This window comes from Capricornis sumatraensis, unplaced genomic scaffold (genome assembly GCF_032405125.1).
Source record: "Capricornis sumatraensis isolate serow.1 unplaced genomic scaffold, serow.2 scaffold1, whole genome shotgun sequence".
Lineage (NCBI taxonomy): Eukaryota > Metazoa > Chordata > Mammalia > Artiodactyla > Bovidae > Capricornis > Capricornis sumatraensis.
Genome location: NW_027184612.1, coordinates 823441 through 849557, shown reverse-complemented (window position 1 = coordinate 849557; position 26117 = coordinate 823441).

The following is a 26117-nucleotide window of genomic DNA, read 5'->3' as shown; positions in this document are numbered from 1 at the left end:
TAAAACATGTGTACACCCGTGGCAGATTCATGTTGATGTATGGCAAAACCAATACAATGTTGTAAAGTAAAATAATAATAATAATAATAAATAACAAAATAAAAAATTTTTAAAGCTTGACAAAAATTAGAAAAAAGTGCAATCAAATAGCAATGGGCTTTGGGGAAATCATGTAAAAATGAGGTTTAGAACTATGTGCTGTATACCAAAATAAGCAAACAAATAAAAGACAATCTAACTGTCTCAGCAGGTGAAATATGAATTGAACTTTGAGCAGTATGTTTATTTCCTGATGTTCATACCTGGTTTGAAACTAGGTGAGAAAACACCTTGTCACCTAAAGTGATTATAGACTATTGAGGTAATTTGAAAGCCTCAAGTTAGAGGGCTGGAAATGTACATATTAAGAAATACTTAAACTTTGGAAACTCTTATAAATAATGTGCAGCTGTCCAGCAATATGTATAATGTCTGCCAACCATATGAAGTCTCCACAAATTCTGTTTTGGTTTGGCAGTGTAGAAAAATAATATATCTGTTCCTTGTTTTCCACTTGAAGGCAACTACATTTGAGTGTTCTATATACAAGTCCTTGTTTTTCCCCATGACTGACATTCAAATACCAGAAATGACAAGTTATTGGCTATTGCGGAGAATAAAAATTCATTTATGTCTATAAATATCCAAGAGTTGTTTAGTTAAGAGGAAACAGATGACCTAACTGAAGACTAAATCTTGGCAAGTTGACTTTCATTGGCTGAACCTTGCCAATTTCATTCTAGCCAGCTGGTTTGCTCTAATCCTCTCCTCTTCCTTCTGTTTGAGTGATTTTGTAGGTTTTTTTTTTTTTTTTTTAATGCCACATGAATCCATCACCACCAATTCCAAACAAAGAAGCAAAGAGCATGCTGGGTGAGAACAAAGCACAGATGAGCTGTCTGGGGGTTCACAATACTGGGAATGAGGCTGAGGAAACTCATCAAGAAATTCACACATTCATAAATTCAAGTTAGTCACAATACAGAAAGTGAAATTTAAGAGGGAGCCCCAAACCCTTTACTCTTGTAGTTTAGTTAACTGGACAGCTGGAGGTGCTCCAAATGACCTTCAGTTCAACCTAAATTCTGTCATTGTTTCTGTGTTTGGAGAATCAGAACAGAGGGGCAAGGAGTCCACAGAGAAAGGCTTGCAGAGTGGCAGGAAACTTGCTCTATTTGCATAAGGCAGTGAGTAAGTTTGAATGAATTAAGTTATAATTTGTTTCTTTTTTAAATATGACATTTTTTTTCTTCAAAATAGCCCTTCCTTGTGTTTTCTTTAAATTTCATTTTAATGACACAAATGAGGGTTTGTTTAGGATTAAACTTTTCCCTCTAAGGTCTGATGTGCCTAGTCATATCAAGTTGGAAGGGAGGGTCTGATGGAGGCAAGAAAGAGTCACAAGGGGAAACCTAGAGCAGGTGTGGAATGAGTCACAAGGGGAAACCTAGAGCAGGTGTGGAATGAAGCTTAGTACCTAAGGAAAAACTGGAAGCACTATGAGGAGTGTATGAATCTGACCTGTTTTAATTCCTAAGAGATAGGGGCTACAAAGAACATACACAGAGAAAGCAGAAACAGTTGTGTGATGGATGTTACACTTTTAGGTCCTGTAATTACATGAGAAGTTGATTTATCACAGTGTCCTTGCATCAGTGAAACGTCAGGGGTTTGAGATACATGTGTGGCCCCATCAGAGGAGGGATTGTTTTTAGGCAGCTCTGGCTTTGCAATCTGGAAATGTCAAGAGAAACAGGAAGCTAATGTTATTACTTCTGAAAACTTTCAATTCAATTAATGCATGAAATTAAACTTGTAAAGATGTGGAGAAAGGGAAAATTTCAAGTACAGTCAGCAATGCTTTGGCAACTTCAAGGATCAAAATACTGTGTAAATGTTCCTGAGACTAGCTTTGCTTAACTAAGACGCCAAGAATTCTCTCTTTCACCCTATTAATACATGTTAGATTTTCCTCTCTGTTATGTTTACTCCATGTACCTCAGACGAGGATTCTTAAAGTATTTCATGAGTTTTCTTGGCCTCTTCAAGTTATTAATGACTGGAATGTGTTCTTTTTAATCATTTGTTCACATTCAGAAATTGAAATACTCATCATGGAGTAAACAATCAGGTTAGGACAAGTTGCATAGACAAAGCTATGACAAAGATGTGATCTTGAAAAATAGATAAGCAACTTTGAAAAATAATTAAGCATGTGATCTCAGTAATGTTTAAGTCTCTATTAGATATTCTTGAAAAGCAAAACTAAAATACCACAGGAATATACAATCACATGCACATCTGTACATATGTATACATGAACATATATGCACACATACAGATATATACACATACATATGTGATATATGTTTAGACAGAGCTGAAATATCACAGGCTATGGATTTACCTCTGTCTCCGTCTATTCCTGTATATCTCCCCAGACTAAATATTGCATTAATCTGACTGTTTATGAACCAGGGACAACTTCATTCAATGAATGACATAGACATGGGTGATATGGACATCATGTGTCACTGTGAAGAATGTAATGATACTGAATATATGTTGATTTTTTTTTCAATTTCAATGAAACTGTAAACCAGTAAATTCTTTCTTTCTTTCTTTTTTTGCCTAGAACAGTGAATTCATCTTGGGAAATAATGTAGTATCCATCTTTTGTGACTTCATTAAGTTGATTTTATAGCCATATATAACAAGATAAGTAATAATGATTGGGGACATTTACTATACTATTAATGGTAATATTAAATTTTTCCTCTACACATATTTCAGAGGCCAGAGAAGAATTAACTATCAAGTTTACCATAGCCCATTTAGTTGATTTTATTTGAGAATTACTCAACAAAGTAAATTTTGAAAGCTTTGCTATAAATAAACAAAATTAAATTCTGATGAACAAAGGGTAGAACCCTAACGTCAGCTAATGACATGTGACTTACTGTAGTCATGTGCCAAAGCCAGCTCATACATGCTTGTGAAAGACAACTGTTAACATTTTCAAGACTGTTGAGAGCTGATTATTGACATATAAATCATATAGCTTCTATACAAGATAAATTATAGTGAAACAAACAATAAGTTCTGAAAAGATGTCACTTACTGGTTAATTCACTACATTTTATTATCGTCTGTGCTCTTGGGGTTATCTACATCTATGCATGTAAATTTTGTTCTTATCTGTATGATGGAAATGCTATGTGGCATGCTACTGAACATGTCTCCCCAGTTTTGTGTTCACTGAAATCCCATTTGTAGGTTGAAATTGGCTATGGTAGTATTTACAGTAAAGAGATGAAAATGGTACAAATCAGAGCATTTTATTTTTTATATTTATGGAGATTGAGTTGTTAAATATTTATGACACCATTTCTTTGTGAGTCCTTAGCAGTGCATATAGGTCCTCTTCTATTTGAATACCCATGTCTATCTATGGCTTTTAATTCTTGAAAGGCAAATGATTCACTTCATGTTCTGTTTGTTCTTGTGTTCCAACTTTGTCACCAGTGCCTAACTGCATTGTTACAGGAGAAACAATAAAGTATGAGGGTAATAGAGTAGCGTATCTCTCCTGGATGCGGCAGCCAGAACTTTTACTTGTTGAAGAAGTCATTTTCCACCCCTCTTCTGTTTGCAGTGCCCAGAGGTTGTTGCAAATGAAAGTTATGTTTTCACTGTTGGAAAGTGGTTGACAAAATCACTTCAGGCCCCTGCTGTTTACAATACACAGTCTGACAAATATGCTGGTTAGGAAAAGAATGATTTCCAACTTAGTCGCTTTGGCAGGTAGAAACAACAAAAGTTGGCATGTGTGTGTGCATGTGGTTCTGTATTTGTTTTATTTATTTGCTTTTGTTGGTACTGTGAAGCTAGGAATGGAGTCATCTATATTTCCTCTCCTTCTTGATATGAGGCATCTAAATAAATGGTTTTACAAAAGTCACATGATACATAACACATGGCACTCTGGGCAAAGGGTCCATCCCCCATCACCCGTCAAATCTGAAAAACACCTGCAGTTGCTCTTAGTGGTCAACAAAAGAAACTCTGGAAAACCATTTTTAGACAGGAAAATGAGTTGCAAATGACTGAGTTTCTCTCAGAATCACCGGGAGCTAGGAGGACTGGCCACAGGACTGCAGAGCCAGGGAGAAAAGAAGAACTTGAAACCACTCCATATGCACAACCAATTATTGTTTGCTGTTGTTTTTTCTGTTGACTAGTAGCAGCCACCGTCCTTACTAACCACCATCAAGACTAGAAAACTCCATTGTGTTCTTCCTTCCTTGTCCCTGCTAGGACCTGATTGTAGGTCTGAAACAGGTGCATTTAACTGAGGGTGCCTAACTATTGCCCACTCAAGGCTGAAGTAGACACTGGCCTTTCCAACATCTAAAGTGGGAGATCTCATAATAGAGGAGCATTCCTCAGCATGGGTAGGTAGTGGACATACTGAGTGCCCAAAAGAGACAATTGCCTATAGCATTCTCTTAGTACTCATCTTCTGTGGGGAAGCTCAGTCGCTTCCTTCTCATACTTTTATAGAGCTGTGCTGTTTTGTTCTTTGCTGTATGACATATGGCGAGAACCAATTCCAAGAACCCTGGAGACACTGCATCTGCATGTCCTGCACCTAAGTGACGTTTTAAGTCTTGAGAAGAAAGAGCAGTGTTCTAGCATGCACAGAACATATGCTAATCAGCTGCACTCTTCAGGCACAAATGAAGATAATGTGTTCATTGTTTAGACACTGGAATTGTTCATTACAAAATGACACAGTGTTTGCCAATTTTGTCTTCATTATAAATGTAAATATTAACTGGCGATATGCAAAAGAATGCAAAAAGTCAACAGCAATTAATTGGCTTCTGCAGTAATTAGCAACTGTAAGGCAAACACTTAGGAGCCGTTGTAATTGTCTGCATTAGGAATACACCTCCTGTACAGATCTAATTAGCAATTTAAGTAGTTCAGAAATTATATGCCTCTTGCCTTTACACTCCCTGAAGTACTGTTCATTAATGGGGGAAAAAATTGCTAGTAAATGTCATTTGCATTGTCTTGCGTTAAGGGCTCTACATCAAAGCCTCCGTTACTGCCTCATACTGAATAATTCTGAGCTGTGGCTTGTGGACCAATACAGCTGTAATTAGACAATGATGCTTTTGTGAACACAAGGCACAAAGTCTGAGTACAGTTTATTTTGTTCTGAGGTATCCCCTTCATGGTTCAAGCTGTAAATAAGAAGATACGAAAAACTGATAGATGAAAAATAAAGATTGAAGGTGACAAGTGTTGACTCTTCACAGGTTGTTGAAGTGATATTAAAAGGGATATTTAAAAGAATTTTCACCAAGTTTTAGTTGAGATTTTAGCGGTGAAGCTGATGCAGATACCAATGGTCTTGTCTGAGGAGACGGGTCAAAATTATGATTTAAGGATATGCAGATGACAAAATAGGTTTTGATTGCATCTGTGCTATGTAGTAAGAATTACATATAACACAGAGTGTCCATGATGAAAATCTAAAATAGTGCTTGAGTACATTATATTTCGGTGATGCACCAGTCAGAATTGAAACGTCTGATTAATGAACTTCCAATTTATATCATTCCTATATTTCCAAGTGTATGGGCGTCTTTTGTTGTAGATCACAACTTCTAGCTGTAAAAACATCAAGGAACGAAATTCCTGGTGGAGATTCTGGAAATACAGAAATTTTTAATTTAGTTAAGAACTCTTGAACATTTTTAATTAGTTAACTTGGATGAAAATAAAAAAAGAGAACCTTATATTGTGGATAATAAATCTGGGAGAGATGATCAAATACAAAAAAAGTTTGACTCAGTATTCAAAGTGATATCTACAGGCTAAGATAAAACATTAAGATGCTAAGATAAAATACAATTGGGGTAATGAACAAACGAACTTGGCTTCAAAATATAAGGTGTAAATAAGACTGGAGGCTCTTTTTTAAAAACATGAGCCTAGAAAAAGTCACAGTGTGACATATCTGACAAAAGAAAAGAAAGTTTTGAGGTGGATTAATAGGAATATAGTATCTATAAGAATGGCGAATAATTGTCTCATTGATCTTTGCATTACTGATATTGTACATTGTTATTCAGTTTGGATTCTATATTTTAACAAGGACATGGAACATGTCAAAGAAGGCTAAATAGCACAGGACATCTGAAGCCGGGTCTCATGAGTAATTGTTGATAAAATATGTGATGCAGCATGTGAAAAATAAGACTTTTCCAGTATCTTCATGTGTGCATGCGTGTGCACGCTCAGTTGTTAAGTCATGTCCAGCTCTTTGAGACCCTATGGACTATAGCCTGCTTGGCTCCTCTGTCCATGGAATTTTCCAGGCAAGAATACTGGAGTGGGCTGTCATTTCTTCCTTCCGCAGTTTTTCCCAACCCAGAGATTGAATCTGTTATCTTCTGTGTCTCCTGTATGGCAAGCGGATTCTTTACCCCTGAGCCCCCAGGGAAACTCAGTGCTGCTGCTGCTGCTGCTGCTGCTGCTGCTAAGTCGCTTCAGTCGTGTCCGACTCTGTGTGACCCCATAGACGGCAGCCCACCAGGCTCCTCCGTCCCTGGATTCTCCAGGCAAGAACACTGGAGTGGGTTGCCATTTCCTTCTCCAATGCATGAGAGTGAAAAGTGAAAGTGAAGTCGCTCAGTCGTGTCCGACTCTTCGCGACCCCATGGACTGCAGCCTACCAGGCTCCTCCATCCATGGGATTTTCGGGGCAAGAGCACTGAAGTGGGGTGCCATCGCCTTCTCCAGGGAAGCCCAGTACTTCCATATAAAATAATTAGAGAATTATTCTACATGGCCTCACAAGGTAGACCTGGATTTAATATAGGAATATCGTTTGATGATTTTAGCCTAACATATAAAGAAAAGTTTAAACGGTTGGAGTTGTTAGACAATTAAAATAGGTTACCTTCTAGATTGTATTCCTTTCTTGTAACTACTCTTTCTTAAAACCCTGCACTGTTATGAGATTTTGCTTACGTTGGTCTCCAATTATGATATAGGGAGGAATGTTCATTGCCACCTATTGGCAAAAACAGAGAACTAAAAAGGATTGAAAATCATTTGTTTTTTCTGAAGTCAGAATTTATGAGCAGATAGATAATATTTAAGTAGTTATTTTAATAATTATAAATTCAAATCTGTGAATGGAAGTCTCATGTGCTTGCTATATGATTTCCTTTTCAGTGGAAATGTGACTACTTTAAAATGAACATGAATGTGCATATAAAGAAAGGATAGCTATGTGATATGTAAAAGGATATATTCATCTATAAAATATATGTTAATAACATATTCACTGACCTCTAAGAAGTAAAATAGGATCAGTGGGTATAACATATTTGTGTTTTTTATCACATTTTTCAGTGTTTTCTTATTTATAAATTTATAAAAGTACAATATTTTTAAGGTAAAATATTTAGGAACCACTGAAAGGTTTTAATTAGATGAATGATTATTACAATTTAATTTTGTATTTATATACAAAAATTACTTAAATAATTTAAAAATTATTGAATTTACATTTAAATCATTAAAGTTTAAAATTAAATCATTAAAATTTAATTTTGTATTTATATTGTATTATATAGTTACTTTTGATGTTTAAATACGAATGAAAATTTTCTTGTGATTATTATCAGGGAGATGATCTTTGGGGATTTAGCTGTGAGATATTATTAATGGATTCTACATTCAACTGTAGACAGTAGACATATGTGAACATCTCCCATGAATACATCTTTCAGTTTTTGTATCAACAATTTAGTGAGCACTTGCTATGTGCCAGGAACCATTATAAATGTGGAGAATATAGTTAGTAAAGCATAGAGCCTATATTCCTGAGGATTATAGTCTGTTTTGGGGAAATTGGGTAGGAATGAATATATACCCTGAACAATGAAAACAGAATCACTTCAGAGAAATGTACTTTATAGAGAAAATAAAGCAGGACCATTTAGATAGTGATAGAGCTGAAGAACTCTGGGTTGGGTGGTCTGGGAAGACTTTTCTTTAAAAGGTGGTATTTGAAAGAGTTGTGAATTGTAAGAAGCTGCAGCTGTGCAAAAATCTGGGGGAACATTCCAGGCAGAAAAAAAGAGTTGATGTTTTAAGTTTCATGTTGACAATTAACGTTCATGTTCAAATAATTGTAAAGGAAAGGAAAAATATGAGCCTGAATTATGAACTGGGTTAAAATGGTAGAAGAGTTTGGAGAGATAGACAGTGGCCAGATCATGTAAAACCTTTTAGGTCAGGTTACAGACCTTGTATTTTGTCCTAAACATAATCAAAAGTGTTTGCTGTCTTAAGTTAGGGCAAGAGTGAACCGAATTTGGCAGTGTCCTACTTTTGTAATAAAGTTTTATTGAAATGCAGCCACACGCATATGCTTACATTTATATATTGTCTGTGGCTGTTTTTGTGTTACATGGCCAAAAGTAGGGTATTTTGTGACAAAGACCATACGGCTCACACAGTATAAAATATTTACTGTCTGACCCTTTACAAAGGAAGACTGCCTATCTCTGAGCTCAGGAATCATATCTTTCATACATTTTAGGCCACACTGTCTGTGAAGGATCAGAGGGGGATATAAAATTAGGAGGCTACTGTTATAGTCTAGGTGAAATACAGTTGTGTTTTATACTGCTCTAGAAATAATGGGAATGGGAGTGATTGAAAGTTGTAGAAAATGTTGAGCTAGAATGGAAGATACTTGCTAATGATTTAAACATATGGGTTTGAATATATGGATAAAAATATATGAGAGAAATCAATAATTATAAGAATTTTGATTTGAGGGTACTCCATGTATAAAATTGTCAATAATTTATAACATTTTTGAACTGAGAATTACAGTATTTTTAGTTATGTGCAGGGAAAAATAAGAAAACAGTTTTTATCATGTGTTAGCAAGATCTATCTGTCTGTATGTATTTACTTATTTTAAAAAAATCTAACCTTGGAGTTAGATAATACCTATCAGTCAAGTATTGTTAAGTGGTCTTGGACAAGCTGCTTACAATCTGATACCAACTTTTAAATGTTAAGTTATAAAATTAATAATACACAAAGACATTATATGACTTTTTCCAGATTTATTTGTAATTTTTAAAGTTAGAGTAAAATAAGCATTCGGTTTATTATTTTGTTGTATACAACTCTTTGTGACCCCATGGTGTGCAACATGCCAGGCTTCCCTGTCCATCACCAACTCCTGGAGCTTGCTCAAACTCTTGTCCATCGAGTTGGTGATGCCATCAACCATCTCATCCTCTGTCATCCCCTTCTCCTCCTGCCTTCAGTCTTTCCCAGCATCAGGGTCTTTGCCAAAGAGCCAGTTCTTTGCACCAGGTGGTCAAAGTATTGGAACTTCAGCTTCAGCATCAGTCCTTCCAATGAATGTTTAGGACTGATTTTCTTTTTTTTTTTAAATATAAATTTATTTATTTTAATTGGAGGCTAATTACTTTACAATATTGTATTGGTTTTGCCATACATTGACATGAATCTGCCATGGGTGTACATGTGTTCCCCATCCTGAACCCCCCTCCCACCTCCCTGCCCATACCATTCCTCTGGGCCATCTCGTGCACCAGCCCCAAGTACCCTGTATCATGCATCGAACCTGGACTGGTGATTCGTTTCATATATGATATTACACATGTTTCAATGCCATTCTCCCAAATCATCCCACCCTCACCCTCTCCCACAGAGTCCAAAAGACTGTTCTATACATTTGTGTCTTTTTTGCTATCTCACATACAGGGTTATCATTACCATCTTTCTAAATTCCATATATATGCGTTAGTATACTGTATTGGTGTTTTTCTTTCTGGCTTACTTCACTCTGTATAGTAGGCTCCAGTTTCATCCACCTCATTAGAACTGATTCAAATGTATTCTTTTTAATGGCTGAGTAATATTCCATTGTGTATATGTACCACTGCTTTCTTATCCATTCATCTGCTGATGGACATCTAGGTTTTTCCATGTCCTGGCTATTATAAACAGTGCTGCAATGATCACTGGGGTACATGCGTCTCTTTCAATTCTGGTTTCCTCAGTGTGTATGCCCAGCAGTGGGATTGCTGGGTCATATGGCAGTTCTATTTCCAGTTTTTTAAGAAATCTCCACACTGTTCTCCATAGTGGCTATACTAGTTTGCATTCCCACCAGCAGTGTAAGAGGGTTCCCTTTTCTCCACACCCTCTCCAGTATTTATTGCTTATAGACTTTTGGATCACAGCCATTCTGACTGGCGTGTAATGGTACTTCATTGTGGTTTTGATTTGTATTTCTCTGACAATGAGTGATGTTGAGCATCGTTTCATGTGTTTGTTAGTCATCTGTATGTCTTCTTTGGAGAAATATCTGTTTAGTTCTTTGGCCCATTTTTTGATTGGGTCATTTATTTTTCTGGAATTGAGCTGCAGGAGTTGCTTGTATATTTTTGAGATTAATTATTTGTCAGTTGCTTCATTTGCTATTATTTTCTCCCATTTTGAAGGTTGTCTTTTCACCTTGCTTATAGTTTCCTTTGTTGTGCAGAAGCTTTTAATTTTAATTAGGTCCCATTTGTTTATTTTTGCTTTTATTTCCAATATTCTGGGAGGTGGGTCATAGAGGATCCTGCTGTGATTTATGTCAGAGAGTGTTTTGCCTATGTTCTCCTCTAGCAGTTTTATAGTTTTTGGTCTTATGTTTAGATCTTTAATCCATTTTGAGTTTATTTTTGTGTACGGTGTTAGAACGTGTTCTAGTTTCATTCTTTTACAAGTGGTTGACCAGTTTTCCCAGCACCACTTGTTAAAGAGATTGTCTTTATTCCATTGTATATTCTTGCCTCCTTTGTCAAAGATAAGGTGTCCATAGGTGTGTGGATTTATCTCTGGGCTTTCTGTTTTGTTCCATTGATCTATATTTCTGTCTTTGTGCCAGTACCATACTGTCTTGATGACTGTGGCTTTGTAGTAGAGCCTGAAGTCAGGCAGGTTGATTCCTCCAGTTCCATTCTTCTTTCTCAAGATTGCTTTGGCTATTCGAGGTTTTTTGTATTTCCATACAAATTGTGAAATTATTTGTTCTAGCTCTGTGAAAAATACCATTGGTAGCTTGATAGGGATTGCATTGAATCTATAGATTGCTTTGGGAAGTATACTTATTTTCAATATATTGATTCTTCCAATCCATGAACATGGTATATTTCTCCATCTATTAGACACCTCTTTAATTTCTTTCACCAGTGTTTTGTAGTTTTCTATGTATAGGTCTTATGCTTCTTTAGGTAGATATATTCCTAAGTATTTTATTCTTTTCATTGCAATGGTGAATGGAATTGTTTCCTTAATTTCTATTTTCTCATTATTAGTGTATAAGAATGCAATGTGTATTGACTTTATCTCCTGCAACTTTACTATATTCATTGATTAGCTCTAGTAATTTTCTGGTGGAGTCTTTAGGGTTTTCTACGTAGAGGATCATGTCATCTGCAAACAGTAAGAGTTTTACTTCTTTTCCAATTTGGATTCCTTTTATTTCTTTTTCTGCTCTGACTCTTGTGGCCAAAACTTCCAAAACTATGTTGAATAGTAGTGGTGAGAGTGGGCACCCTTGTCTTGTTCCTGACTTTAGGGGAAGTGCTTTCAATTTTTCCCCATTGAGGATAATGTTTGCTGTGGGTTTGTCATATATAGCTTTTATTATGTTGAGGGAGGTTCCTTCTATTCCTGCTTTCTGGAGGGTTTTTATCATAAATGGATGTTGAATTTTGTCAAAGGCTTTCTCTGCATCTATTGAGATAATCATATGGCTTTTATTTTTCAATTTGTTAATGTGGTGTATTACATTGATTGATTTGTGGATATTGAAGAATCCTTGCATCCCTGTGATAAAGCCCACTTGGTCATGATGTATGATCTTTTTAATGTGTTGTTGGATTCTGATTGCTAGAATTTTGTTAAGGATTTTTGCATCTATGTTCATCAGTGATATTGGCCTTTAGTTTTCTGTTTTTGTGGCATCGTTGTCGGGTTTTGGTATTAGGGTGATGATGGCCTCATAGAATGAGTTTAGAAGTTTACCTTCCTCTGCAATTTTCTGGAAGAGTTTGAGTAGGATAGGTATTAGCTCTTCTAAATTTTTGGTAGAATTCAGCTGTGAAGCCGTCTGGACCTGGGCTTTTGTTTGCTGGAAGTTTTCTGATTATAGTTTCAATGTCCGTGCTTGTGACAGGTCTGTTAAGATTTTCTATTTCTTCCTGGTTCAGTTTTGGAAAGTTGTACTTTTCTAAGAATTTGTCCATTTCGTCCACATTGTCCATTTTATTGGCATAGAACTGCTGATAGTAGTCTCTTATGATCCTTTGTATTTCTGTGTTGTCTGTTGTGATCTCTCCATTTTCATTTCTAATTTTAGTGATTTGATTTTTCTCCCTTTGTTTCTTGATGAGTCTGGCTAATGGTTTGTCAATTTTATTTATCCTGTCAAAGAACCAGCTTTTTGCTTTGTTGATTTTTGCTATGGTCTCTTTTGTTTCTTTTGCATTTATTTCTGCCCTAATTTTAAAGATTTCTTTCCTTCTACTAACTCTGGGGTTCTCCATTTCTTCCTTTTCTAGCTGCTTTAGGTGTAGAGTTAGGTTATTTATTTGACTTTTTTCTTGTTTCTTGAGGTATGCCTGTATTGCTATGAACTTTCCTCTTAGCACTGCTTTTATAGTGTCCCACAGGTTTTGGGTTGTTGTGTTTTCATTTTCATTAGTTTCTATGCATATTTTGATTTCTTTTTTGATTTCTTCTGTGATTTGTTGGTTATTCAGAAGTGTGTTGTTCAACCTCCATATGTTGGAATTTTTAATAGTTTTTCTCCTGTAATTGAGATCTAATCTTACTGCATTGTGGTCAGAAAAGATGCTTGGAATGATTTCAATTTTTTTGAATTTACCGAGGCTAGATTTATGGCCCAGGATGTGATCTATCCTGGAGAAGGTTCTATGTGCGCTTGAGAAAAAAGTGAAATTCATTGTTTTGTGGTGAAATGTCCTATAGTTATAAATTAGGTCTAACTGGTCTATTGTATCATTTAAAGTTTATGTTTCCTTGTTAATTTTCTGTTTGGTTGATCTGTCCATAGGTGTGAGTGGGGTATTAAAGTCTCCCACTATTACTGTGTTATTATTAATTTCCCCTTTCATACTTGTTAGCACTTGTCTTACATATTGTGGTGCTCCTATGTTGGGTGCATACATATTTATAATCATTATATCTTCTTCTTGGATTGATCCTTTGATCATTATGTAGTGTCCTTCTTTGTCTCTTTTCACAGCCTTTGTTTTAAAGTCTATTTTATCTGATATGAGTATTGCTACTCCTGCTTTCTTTTGGTCTCTATTTGCATGCAATATCTTTTTCCAGCCCTTCACTTTCAGTCTGCATGTGTCCCTTGTTTGAGGTGGGTCTCTTGTAGAAAACATATATAGGGGTCTTGTTTTTGTATCCATTCAGCCAGTCTTTGTCTTTTGGTTGGGGCATTCAGCCAATTTACATTTAAGGTAATTATTAATAAGCATGATCCTGTTACCATTTACTTTATTGTTTTGGGTTTAAGTTTATACACCCTTTCTGTGTTTCCTGTCTAGAAAAGGTCCTTTAGCATTTGTTGGAGAGCTGGTTTGGTGGTGCTGAATACTCTCAGCTTTTGCTTGTCTGTAAACTTTTGATTTCTCCTTCATATTTGAATGAGATCCTTGCTGGGTACAGTAATCTGGGCTGTAGGTTATTTTCTTGCATCACTTTAAGTATGTCCTGCCATTCCCTCCTGGCCTGGAGAGTTTCTATTGAAAGATCAGCTGTTATCCTTATGGGCATCCCCTTGTGTGTTATTAGTTGTTTTTTCCTTGCTGCTTTAAGTATTTGTTCTTTGTGTTTGATCTTTGTTAATTTGATTAATATGTGTCTTGGGGTGTTTTACCTTGGGTTTATCCTTTTTGGGACTCTCTGGGTTTTTTGGACTTGGGTGATTATTTCCTTCCCCATTTTCGGGAAGTTTTCAGCTATTATCTCCTCAAGTATTTTCTCATGGTTTTTCGTTTTGTCTTCTTCTCCTGGGACTCCTATGATTCGAATGTCAGGGCATTTAACATTGTCCCAGAGGTCTCTGAGATTGTCCTCATTTAGTTTAATTCGTTTTTCTTTTTTCCTCCCTGATTCATTTATTTCTACATTTATCTTCTACCTCACTAATCCTATCTTCTGCCTCCATTATTCTACTGTTGGTATCCTCTAGAGTGTTTTTTATCTCATTTATTGCATTATTAATTATATATTGACTCTTTTTTTTTTAATTTATTTTAGGTTCTTTTTAAACCTTTCTTGCATCTTCTCAATCCTTGTTTCCAGGCTATGTATCTAACTCCATTTTGTTTGCAAGATTTTGGATCATTTTCACTATCATTATTCAGAATTCTTTATCAGGTAGATTCTCTATTTCTTCCTCTTTTGTTCAATTTGGTGGGCATTTATCCTGTTCCTTTACCTGTTGGGTATTCCTCTGTCTCTTCATCTTGTTTATATTGAGGCGTTTGGGGTGGCCTTTCTGTATTCTGGCAGTTTGTGGAGTTGTCTTTATTGTGGAGTTTCCTCGCTGTGGGTGGGGTTTTACAGGTGGCTTGTCAAGGTTTCCTGGTTAGGGAATCTTGTGTTGGTGTTCTGGTGGGTGGAGCTGGATTTTTCTCTCTGGAGTACAATGAAGTGTCCAGTAATGAGTTATGAGATGTCAGTGGGGTTGGAGTGACTTTGGGCAGCCTGTATCTTGAAGCTCAGGGCTATGTTCCTATGTTGCTGGAGAATTTGCGTGGTATGTCTTGCTCTGGAACTTGTTGGCCCGTGGGTGGTGCTTGGTTTCAGCGTAGGTATGGAGGCGTTTGATGAGCTCCTGTTGATTAATGTTCCCTGGAGTCAGGAGTTTTCTGGTGTTCTCAGGATTTGGACTTAAGCCTCCTGGCACTGGTTTTCAGTCTTATTCTTACAGTAGCCTCAAGACTTCTCCATCTATACTTCACTTTCAGATAGTTCCTTGATCCAGCTTATGCTTCTCAAGATCTTTAGGCCCCTTCCTAGGTAGTCGATGCTAACTACAGGGTTTTAGTCTGTTGCACTGTCACTTCCAAGGTGGTTCCCTCTGTTTTAGCTTCTGTTTGCTGGTCTCTTCAGTGTCTGATTTCCGCCCTGAGACAAGGGGGCGGTGGTGGACACTTTTTGAGGTGTTCAGTCGTGCTATGGGGAGGGAGGAATGCTGCAGACAGATATCACTGGTGTCTGCGGGGAGTGCTCGCAGTGTCTCGGCCACACTGGGTTTGCCCTCGCTCATGGCATGTGTGCTTTCGCAGTCTATACTGTTTAGGCTCTAGGTTGCTCTGCCGGGAACTGTCTGAGGCTGGCCCTGGACTGCATGCACCTCCCAGGTCTAACCCGCTCAGGTTCAGGCACTCGGGTAGTCCTCAGAGGCACAGACTCAGTTGGGCCTGAGTTTTGTGCCCTTCCCAGGTCCGAGCAGCTCAGGTGACCAGGTGTTTGGCGAGTGCGGTCTCTGCGACTTATCGTCTCCCCTGTCCCTGCCGCTTGGTTTTCTGGGTGTACAACCAGCGCACCTCTCAGGTGGATGTCGACCATCCAGAATCCCAAGAAGTCTTGGTTAGCAATGAAGCCTGCTTGCAGTTTGGTAGATAACGTCTCTCTGGGGCTGCAATTGCCCCCTTCCGGCTCTGGCTGCCCTCTCCTGCCTGTCTCCGGATGGGACAGTCCACAGTCAGTCCTTTGTTCTGTGTGCCGGTTTGGTGGTGTCTTAGGCTAGGGCTTTTCTCGTGGTAGTTATCCCACAGTCTGGTTTGCTATCTCAAGTTAGTTCCCTCAGATTGCCTTCGGGGCATTCAGGCCTGGTCCTTACCCTAAGCGATGCAGCCCGCGCCTCCTTGCCCAGCCCCTGCTTGTTAGTGACGGACGCAGGAGTCTGTGCTGCTTCTCCGCTGGGAGTTACCATTGGACACATAATCTGTGGGTTTTAACTATTTATTTATTTTTCTTCCCGGTTGCCCTCTGAGGTTCCAAGGCTTGCCGCAGACTCGCCAGTGAGAGTGTTTCCTGGTGTTTGGAAACGTCTTTCTTTTTTAAGACTCCCTTCCTGGGATGGATGCCCATGCCTACCTCTTTTGCCTCTCTTTTTATCTTTTATATTTTTTCCTACCTCCTTTCGTAGACAATGGGCTGCTTTTCTGGGTGCCTGATGTCTTCTGCTGGTATTCAGAAGTTGTTTTGTGAAATTTACTCAGCATTCAAATGTTCTTTTGATGAATTTGTTGGGGAGAAAGTGGTCTCCCCGTCCAATACCTTCGTCATCTTAGGACTGCCCTCCAAGACTGATTTTCTTTAGGATGGACTGGTTGGATCTCCTTGCAGTCCAAGGGACTCTGAAGAATCTTCTCCAACACCACAGTTCAAAAGCATCAATTCTTTGGTGCTTAGCTTTCTTTATAGTCCAACTCTCAAATCCATACATGACTACTGGAGAAACTAGTGCTTTGACTAGATGGACCTTTGTTGGCAAAGTAATATTTCTGCTTTTTTAATATGCTATCTAGGTTGGTCATAACTTTCCTTCCAGGGAGCAGACATCTTTTAATTTCATGGCTGCAGTCACCATCCTCAGTGATTTTGGAGCTTAAGAAAATAAATTTTGTCACTATTTCCATTGTTTCCCCATCTATTTCCCATGAAGTGATGGGACTGTATGCTGTAATCTTCATTTTTTAATTGTTGTTTTAAGCCAGCTTTTTCACTCTCCTCTTTCACCTTCATCAAGAGGCTCTTTCGTTCCTCTTCACTTTCTGCCATAAGGGTGGTGTCATCTGCATATCTAAGCTACTTTCAAATGTGTTGCCCAGTATAATTAAATACATTGACATTGATATGTATGGTGGTGTGCACAACCATCCAACTCCAGAACTTTTTTTCTTTTTCCCAAGCTTTTCATAATTCCCTTCCCTTAGCCCCTGCCAACCATTCTTTCTGTCTCTATTACTTTAACCAATTTAGGTACCTCATTCAAGTAGAATCATGGTATCTGTCCTTTTTTTTTTTTTAAGTTTTATTTTATTTATTTATTTTTTTAATTTTTATTTTTACTTTATTTTACTTTACAATACCGTATTGGTTTTGCCATACATTGACATGAATCCACCATGGGTGTACATGCGTTCCCAAACATGAACCCCCCTCCCACCTCCCTCCCCATAACATCTCTCTGGGTCATCCCCGTGCACCAGCCCCAAGCATGCTGTATCCTGCATTGGACATAGACTGGCGATTCGATTCTTACATGATAGTATACATGTTTCAATGCCATTCTCCCAAATCATCCCACCCTCTCCCTCTCCCTCTGAGTCCAAAAGTCCGTTATACACATCTGTGTCTTTTTTGCTGTCTTGCATATTGGGTCGTCATTGCCATCTTTCTAAATTCCATATATATGTGTTAGTATACTGTATTGGTGTTTTTCTTTCTGGCTTACTTCACTCTGTATAATCGGCTCCAGTTTCATCTAGCATAATATCTTCAAGATTCATATTGTAGTGTTTGTCAGAATTTCTTTCCCTTTAAGGCTAAGGAATAGTCCATTGTACTTACGTACCATATTTTTATGTATCCATTTGTTGTAGGCTAAAAGTTTGTGCCCCTGTCCTTCAAATTCCCACATTAAAACTGAATCCCAAATGTGGTGGTATTTGGAGGTGGGGTTTGGGGAGCGATTATGTCATGAGGATGGAAGCTTCCTAAATGGAATTAGTGCTCTTTTAAAAGAAGCTAGTGTAAATGAGATTGTCCTCTTGATTTCTCTTTCAGATGGTTTATATTATTAGTGTACAGAAAGACAACAGATGTGTGTATATTAATCTTGTATCATGCAATTTTACTGAATTTACTCATTCTAATGGTTTTATTGATGGGGTCTTTAGAGTTTTAAATTTATAGTAGCATGTAATCTGCACATAGTGACAGTTGAATTTTTTTCCTCCTGATTTGGATTACTTTTATTTATTTGTTTGCTTTTCTTGACTGATTGCTGTGGCTAGGACTTCCAGTATTGTGTTGAATCAAAGTGGTGAATTGAATAAAAATGGTGAGAGTAGATCTCAGAGGAACTGCTTTCAGCCTTTCACCACTGAGTATTATGTTGGCTATTGTTATTGTTGTTCAGTCACCCAGTCATGTCGGACTCTTTGTCACCCCATGGACTGCAGCACGCCAAGCCTCCCTGTCCCTCACCAGGCTATAGTCTGTGATATATGGCCTTTATTATGTTAAATGATAGTCCTTCTATACCCACTTTATTGAGGGTTTTTATCTTAAGTGGATTTTGAATTTTTCATGAGCTTTTCCAGTATCTGTTGAGATGAGAGTATGAATTTATTCTTCTATTGGTTAATGTTATATATCATATTGACTGATTTATGGATGTTAAACTATCCTACACCCCTGGGATAAATCACACTAGATAATGGCAGATGATTCTTTTAAAGTATTGCTGAGTTCTTTTTGCTAATACTTAGTTAATTATTTTTATACCTATATTCATCAGTGACACTGGCCTGTACTTTTCTTTCTTTATGGTGTCTTAGTATGGTTTTGGTATCAGGGTGATTCTGACCTCCTGAAGTGATTTTGGAAGCATTTCTTCACCTCAAGTGTTTTAAATAGAGAAGAACAGACATTTTCCTTAAACGTTTTGTGGAATTTAGTTGTCTGGTCTCATTTCTGTTGTTTTTTGGAGGGTTTTTTTTTTTTTTTAATCATGGATTCAATTTCATTACAGGTAAGTAGTTTCTTCATATTTTGTGTTTCTTCCAGATTCAGTTTTGGGAAACTGTGTGTTTCCATGAATTTATCTATTTCTTCTAAATTGTCCATTTTATTATCATAATGTTCATAGTGAATTCTTATCTTTTATATTTCTGTGGTGTTGGTAGTAACGTCTCAATTTTTATTCCTGGTTTTATTTGGGCCTATTTTCCCAAATTTTATTTCTCTGTTTTCCTTGATGAGTCTGGCTAAAGGTTTCTCATTTTGTTCATTTTTTCATAGAATCAGTTCTTAGTTTTATTGATCTTTTTGTTCTTTTAGTCTTTATTTATTTCTGCTCCAGTCCTTATAATTTCTTTTCTTCTATTTGTGTTTTGTTTGTTCTGCTTTTGCTAGTTCCTGTAGGTATAATATTTGATTGGTTATTGAGATTTTCTTGTTTCCTAAAGTAGGTTTATATCACCAGAAGCTTCCCTTTTGGAACTGCTTTGGTGTATCCCATAAATTTTGAATCATTCTCTTCTCATTTTCCTTTGTCTCCAGGTACGATTTTATTTCCCCTTTGATTTATTTAGGGACCCATTGGTGGTTTAGAGGCATATAGGAGCCTTTACAGGTTTGTGTATTTTTTTTCTTATAATTGATTTCTAGTCTTACAGAGTTATGGTCAGAAGAGATTCTTGATATGATTTCAGTCTTATTGTTTATTATTTTGTGTTAAATTTTTATGAAATTATAGCTGATTTATAATATTGTGCCAATCTCTGCTATATAGCAAAGTGACACAATTATTTGAGTCACACACACATTATTTTTTTCATATTCTTTTCCGTTATGGCTTATCACTTACTGAGACTTGTTTTGTGGTCTAGCATGTGTTTTATCTTGGAGGATATTCCATGTGCCATTTAAAGAATGAATATTCCACTGCACTGAGATGGAATGTTCTAACATATCTGTTAAGTTTGTCTGATCTAATGTGTAGTTTAAGTCCAGTATTTCTTTATTTTATTTCTGGATGATTTTCCTATTGATATAAGTTGGATGTTAAAGTCCTCTACAATTATTGTGTTATTGTCAATTTCTCCCTTTGTGCTAATATTTGATTTATGTATTTAGGTGCTTCTATGTTGGGTACATATATATGAAAAATTGTTATATCTTCTGGTTTCATCCCTTTACCATAACGTAATATTTTTCTTTGACTGTTGTTACTTTGAACTTTTTATTAGGTAGTTTGCTGTCTCCACTTTGTTTAGTTCTTCTAGGATTTTCTCCTGTTGCTTTATTTGGAGTATATTTCCTTGTTGCCTAATTTTGCCTAATTCTCTGTATTTATTGCTATGTATCAGGCAGGTTGATTATGTTTCCTGATCTTGGAGAAGTGACTCTGTATAGGAGACATCCCTTGAGGCCCAGCTGTGCACCCCCACCTTGATCATTGAAGCTATATTATATAGTGGGTACCCCTAATGTGAGACCTTCTCTTGTGATAGGGCTGACCACTGTGAATATGCTGGCTAGTGGGGCTGGTTGCCAGGCCAGTTGGCTTCCAGACCTTGCCTGTGGTGGCAGCTGCTGGTAGGTGAGGCCAGGTGCTGACATGGCCAACTGTGTGGCTTGGGGGTCCTAGGAATGGTGTTGGCCTACTGGTGGGTGGGGCCATTTCCTAGAGCAGCTGGCTGAGGGGAACCTGGGACAGATGTCAACTGTATGGAAGTGGGGCTATATCCCCAGGCAACTCTCCTCTTGGCCTTTGGGGTTTTAGGACTGGTCCTGACCAGCTGGTGGGCAGGTACACCCCAAGCACTAATAGACTAGAGGAAGGACTCCAAACTAATGCTTGCCAGCACCAGTGTCCATGTGGTTGAATGAGTTCCTCAAAATGATTGCCACCAGTGTCTATATCTAAAATATATGAGAAAAGCAATTCTACAGCAAGAAAACAAATAATTCAATTTTAAAATGATCAAAAAACCTGGATAGAAGTTATAAAAATGGCCAACAGGTATATGAAAAATGTTTAACATGACAAATCATCAGAGAAATGCAAATCAGAACCACCACGAGGGAATAACACATGTTAGAATGGCATTATCAAAAAGACAAAAGATAGGAAGCGTTCTCAAGGACATGGGCAAAGGGAACCTCTGCACAGTGTTGTTGGGAATGTCACCCTGTACATCCATTATGGCAAATAGTATGGAAGTTCTTCACAAAATGAAAAGCAGAATGCCATATGATCCTGCAATCCGACTTCTGCTTATATATACAAGGAAATGCGAATGGGTGCAAAGTTTCTTTTTGTACCCACTCCTAATGTATTAAACCCATTAAATTTTATACTTTAAGTGGGTGAATTTTGTGGCATGTGAATTATATCCCAATAAAGATGTTTTTCAAAGCATAATAAATAAGGGCAATTAGCTAGTGGAAATCTTGAGTAAAAGCAGCTAGGAAACAATGTACAGGAAAATATACAGTTATCATCAGCAATGTGAGAAAATAGCTTGTAGATAAGTCAAGCAGAACCCGAGTCATATGATGTTAATTTATCAAGATGAGCATTTCTGAGAGATCACTGCTGGAGTTGCTATTTGGGAATTAGAGCTGTTTTGCAGTGACAGAGGATGTTACCATTCCATGAAAACTAATTGTGCAATCTCAGTGAAGATTTACTGTGCTTCTTAATTTGCTTATGTACTTATGGTAAACTTGGTTTATCTGAGGTAACTTACACTTGTCTGTGTTTCTCAAAGGTAGAAGACATTGCCACAAGTACATGCTGTGGCTTGTTCCTACTTCACAGGTATTTTAAAACAAAGTATTTCTGGTTGATGTCTGTAAATGTCATTAAAACAGTAGATAAAAATGAATGTGGCATTTCTGAAGGTTCATTTGATGCAGAAGAACTTTAAAATAGTAGATACATATGATTCAAATATTTAAACTTAAGAAAAAAGGAAAATAAATCAGATGGTGTTAATCTTTCAGTTTAATCAATCACTTAAAAAAGAAGGAAAATCTTCTTTGAAAAATTATGAAATAGCAAATAAGAACACCTGTGAAGTATTGTACTGAATTATTGGGGCTTCCCTAGTAGCAAAGACAGTAAAGAGTCTGATATATAATATATATTGTACTGATATATAATGTATATTTAAATAATAATACTAATATGAGATGTAATGGTGAATCAGTATCTCTGTTGATTTCAGTGGGATTTGGTATAATTAACTTATATTTCAATTTCACTATCAAGAATAAAAAACATATCATTGGTTCAGGAAGTTTTACATTTGAGAATTTACGATAAATTAAAAAGGAGAGGGTCTCTCTCTGTCTCTCTTTAATTATGCATACCTTTTAATAAAATATGTAGAAATTAAAGCAATGATTATAGGTGATATGGGAAATGCAAGTAATTATAAAAAACCAAAGCTGAGTATACTGTTGCATTCCTGCTATGACTGTAACAATATAAATATCAAATGTGCAAATGGGAAAGGTATAGAAAAGTTTTAAAAAATGGAGATGTTGTGTTGGAATCAGAGGTAATTTACTTTTTTCTTTGCTAATTTTATTTTTAATTTTTTTCATACTGCTCCTACAATTTACAGAGGATAAGTAGGTAAATCTTAGTGTCCCTATAAATATATATATTGCATATAATCTAAATAGAAGAGAGGAAAAAGTAAAAGTATATGATACAGAACAAACTTCAGTACCAGCTTTTATGAAATGGAAGTTTCTGAAATAACAGGAGTGTGTATACATGCATAAAATCAAAACATTCAGAGAAAAATAGAGAAAGTATTTTTGCAAACATGCTTATGTTGTTACATCTTCATGGGTAAGGGCAAAGAAAAATTCTTTGAAAAAATGATATATTTCTGAATTATGCCTTGTGAACTGGGCTTTAGAGAGGGTTAGCCACACCCTAGGACTTGTTAACAAATGACCCATTTCAGGGAAGTCAACATTTGAGTTCAAACTAGAACATTTCCATCAGGGAAGGTTGCCATGAGGTGCAAACTCCTGCCTTGAGTATAGACATGTAAAGGTGTTTGATGTTGGGAGATTTTTTGCAAATGGGTTGGGAACCACTGCAGAACTATGATGGGCTGGGAATTTCATTACCTAAAGGCAATTCATTTCATGTGCTTTCTTGCCCAGGATGAAAAATTAAAGGAATACTGCAAGTATTTAAATTTTTTAAAAATGTGTTTGTAATATCCTAATAATTCAAATAGCAAGTTATTTGCTTCAATTACTAGCATGATCACTTAAAATTATTTTTAGTGTGTATCAACATATTGTCACAGTTTGTGTCATTAGTTGTCAATGTGGAAGTGCACATGTCAAAATTTGAAAGCCAGACCCAATGATTTCCAAAGGATTCTGTACCCTGCTTCAGAACTGTTCCGCTCTGCTCTTTCGGTAGCTCTTGGCTGTGATGTTGAACTACTATCTGATTATTAACACAGATCTACGCCTTAGATAATAAAGGAAGAAAAATAAAGACAAAACTACTGCTTGAGTTCATTTTTGGCCTTTTTAAGGCATTCTCTTCTGGATAGTTTATCTTTTTTGTTTGCTTGTTTTATTTATTTATTTTACTTTACAATACTGTATTGGTTTTGCCATACATTGACATGATTTCGCCACAGATGTACATGAGTTCCTAAGCCTGAACCCCCCTCCCAGCACCCTCCCCATATCATCTCTCTGGGTCATCCCAGTGTACCAGCCCCAAGCATCCTGTGTCCTGTGTCGAACCTAGATGTGGCATTTATTTATAAATGATCATAAAATGATTAGTAAAGGTGAGAATCCCCATGGTTCCTTTCCTCAGTGGCTAATAGCCCAAGAGGTGAAGAAAAATTTGAAATATATTTTCTTCATTAAGAAAATAATCAGAAGTATCTTATAATTTTCAAACTCGTAAAAATACCTAAATTTTTATGTAACTAGGAACAAATTCCAAATTTTTGCAAGTATAATCTCTTTGAATTTTCTGATTCTGTTGTCTAAAATAACAGTTTTACTGAGTATTCTTCCAAATGTTTTTAGATAATCATATTTTCAGATAAAATACTATGTGGAAGCTTAATGCATATAAAAACCAAAATTTAGCCACTTGCTTAACGTGACTTGGAAAATTAAGGAGCACTTCCATTTCTATGCCCAGAAGCATCTTTGTGAAAACATCTAGAGTTCCCAACATTAGTGTAAAGATTACTCAACTTGATGATTATATTCCTCTAACTGGTAGATAGCATAGATAGCAGAAACATCTCATTTACCTAAAATATTTGGCAAAATAATTTGGAGGATGTTGCTACAAGTGAGTTGGTATTCATCCAAATCAGAGCTTTATCAACAATGGTTTTATAAACAGTCGTCAGCAAAGTCTTATTTTCAAGAGTAGCTGAAATTCATTTTCATCTTTTAAATCCTGGAGATATTCATTTCATCAAAAAAGAACTAGTTATTTTATATATATATATTTTTTCCTAACATTTTATCTCCTGGGAAGGAAGGAAGGAAGAGAGGAGGGGAGGTGGGAAGGGAAAGGGAGAGGAAGAGAGGAGGAAAAAGTGTTTGGGACCAAATGATCCATTTTCACGTCTTCAGGACCGTTTCATCCTTCTCTTCCTGTGCAAATTAAAATGCTAGTCTTATTTATTCCAATCTTTTTAAATGAAATTAAACAAAAAAGAAATGAACTTTAGTCAATCTGTTCTTATATACTTATGTAAAGATTTCTCTTGTATGGTTTCATTCCAACTCAGTCTTTTCAAATGTTTCTTGGTATTTTTACCTTGTCTGGTTAAATAACTTTTGTAAGAGACATTTTTAATTTTTGTTTACTGCAAGCATCCCTAGACATGAAAGAAAATAATGTCAACACTTTTTAACCTTCCCTGACAAAGGGTCAGTAATTTAGAAAGATAAGTTATATACCATGTACTTTTTTTTTTTCCCTTCATTTAATGAGATTCTTTGCAGGGATTTTAATTTTGAGGTAGAAAATGTAGCTTCTGTGCAAGCTTTCAGTTTCTTCTCTAGAGATTTATTTTGGGAATGGTGGGGTCATCTTTCCTGGAGCATTAAAAAAAACATGCTTAGATAAAAGCAAAAGTTTATTGAAGACTAAATATATATTTTGGAAATAATCCTTGATGATTGAACGATTTTTGAAGCCTTTGTAAAGTTTTATTGGTGAGTAAGAAACTTCTTGGCTTCTCCTACTGAATAAGAGGACAACTCTTTACCTTATTCAGTAATCATCCCAACTAGCACCAGAAGAGTTACCCACTGGAAAACATTCAGAATGTGTAATTGCATCTGGCTTGGTGCTCTTGGATCAATAAAAGGTATTCTTCCACTCAACTGAACCTAGAAAATTTCCACATGCTTGGGTAATGATGCTATAGAAATGTTTAATTATCACTCTCCTCCCTGACCTAAAACTGTGCATGAGTTTTGGCGAAGAGAAAGGAGACTCAAAAATTCAGCCAACATTGGACTTTGATCTCTTTCCAACATAGAAACCGTATAATTGCATATGAAAAAACTCTATCTTCAGCCAGTGAAGTGCTGATGAAAACCTACACATGAGGATCACTTACTTTTTTCACAAAGACAAAGGCAATTTGGCAGTTGACTACATTTCAGAAAGTTTGATCTCACAAGTCTTATTCCTGTGTACCTGTACATACGTAGGAAATGAAATAGAATTAAACTATCATACTAGGATGAGGTGCCACTGGAAAATATGTAAAAAGGCAACTTTACAATACAGATACTACATGTACAGTTTACTCTTTTCACTGAAATCTGTTTGGCAGGGAATAAAACTAGCAGTGTCCTTCAGTAATAACTATAGGTGATATTGGCTCTCGGGTTTGTGATACAATTTTAGCTTTTAGCTTTTGATTTTTAATAAGGTAATTATTTTATTCAGAGAAGCACATAACTTCCCTTTGTATATGTGATAAACGTGGGTGATTAAAGGGAAGGCTCAATTCATGAAATGACAGCATCTGATCCGTTTAAAAGGATCATTTTTATGCTGTAAAGATAAACATAAATATGCATATAGCTTTAAAACTTGTACTTTCAAAAGTATCTCATTAATAGTTAAACCA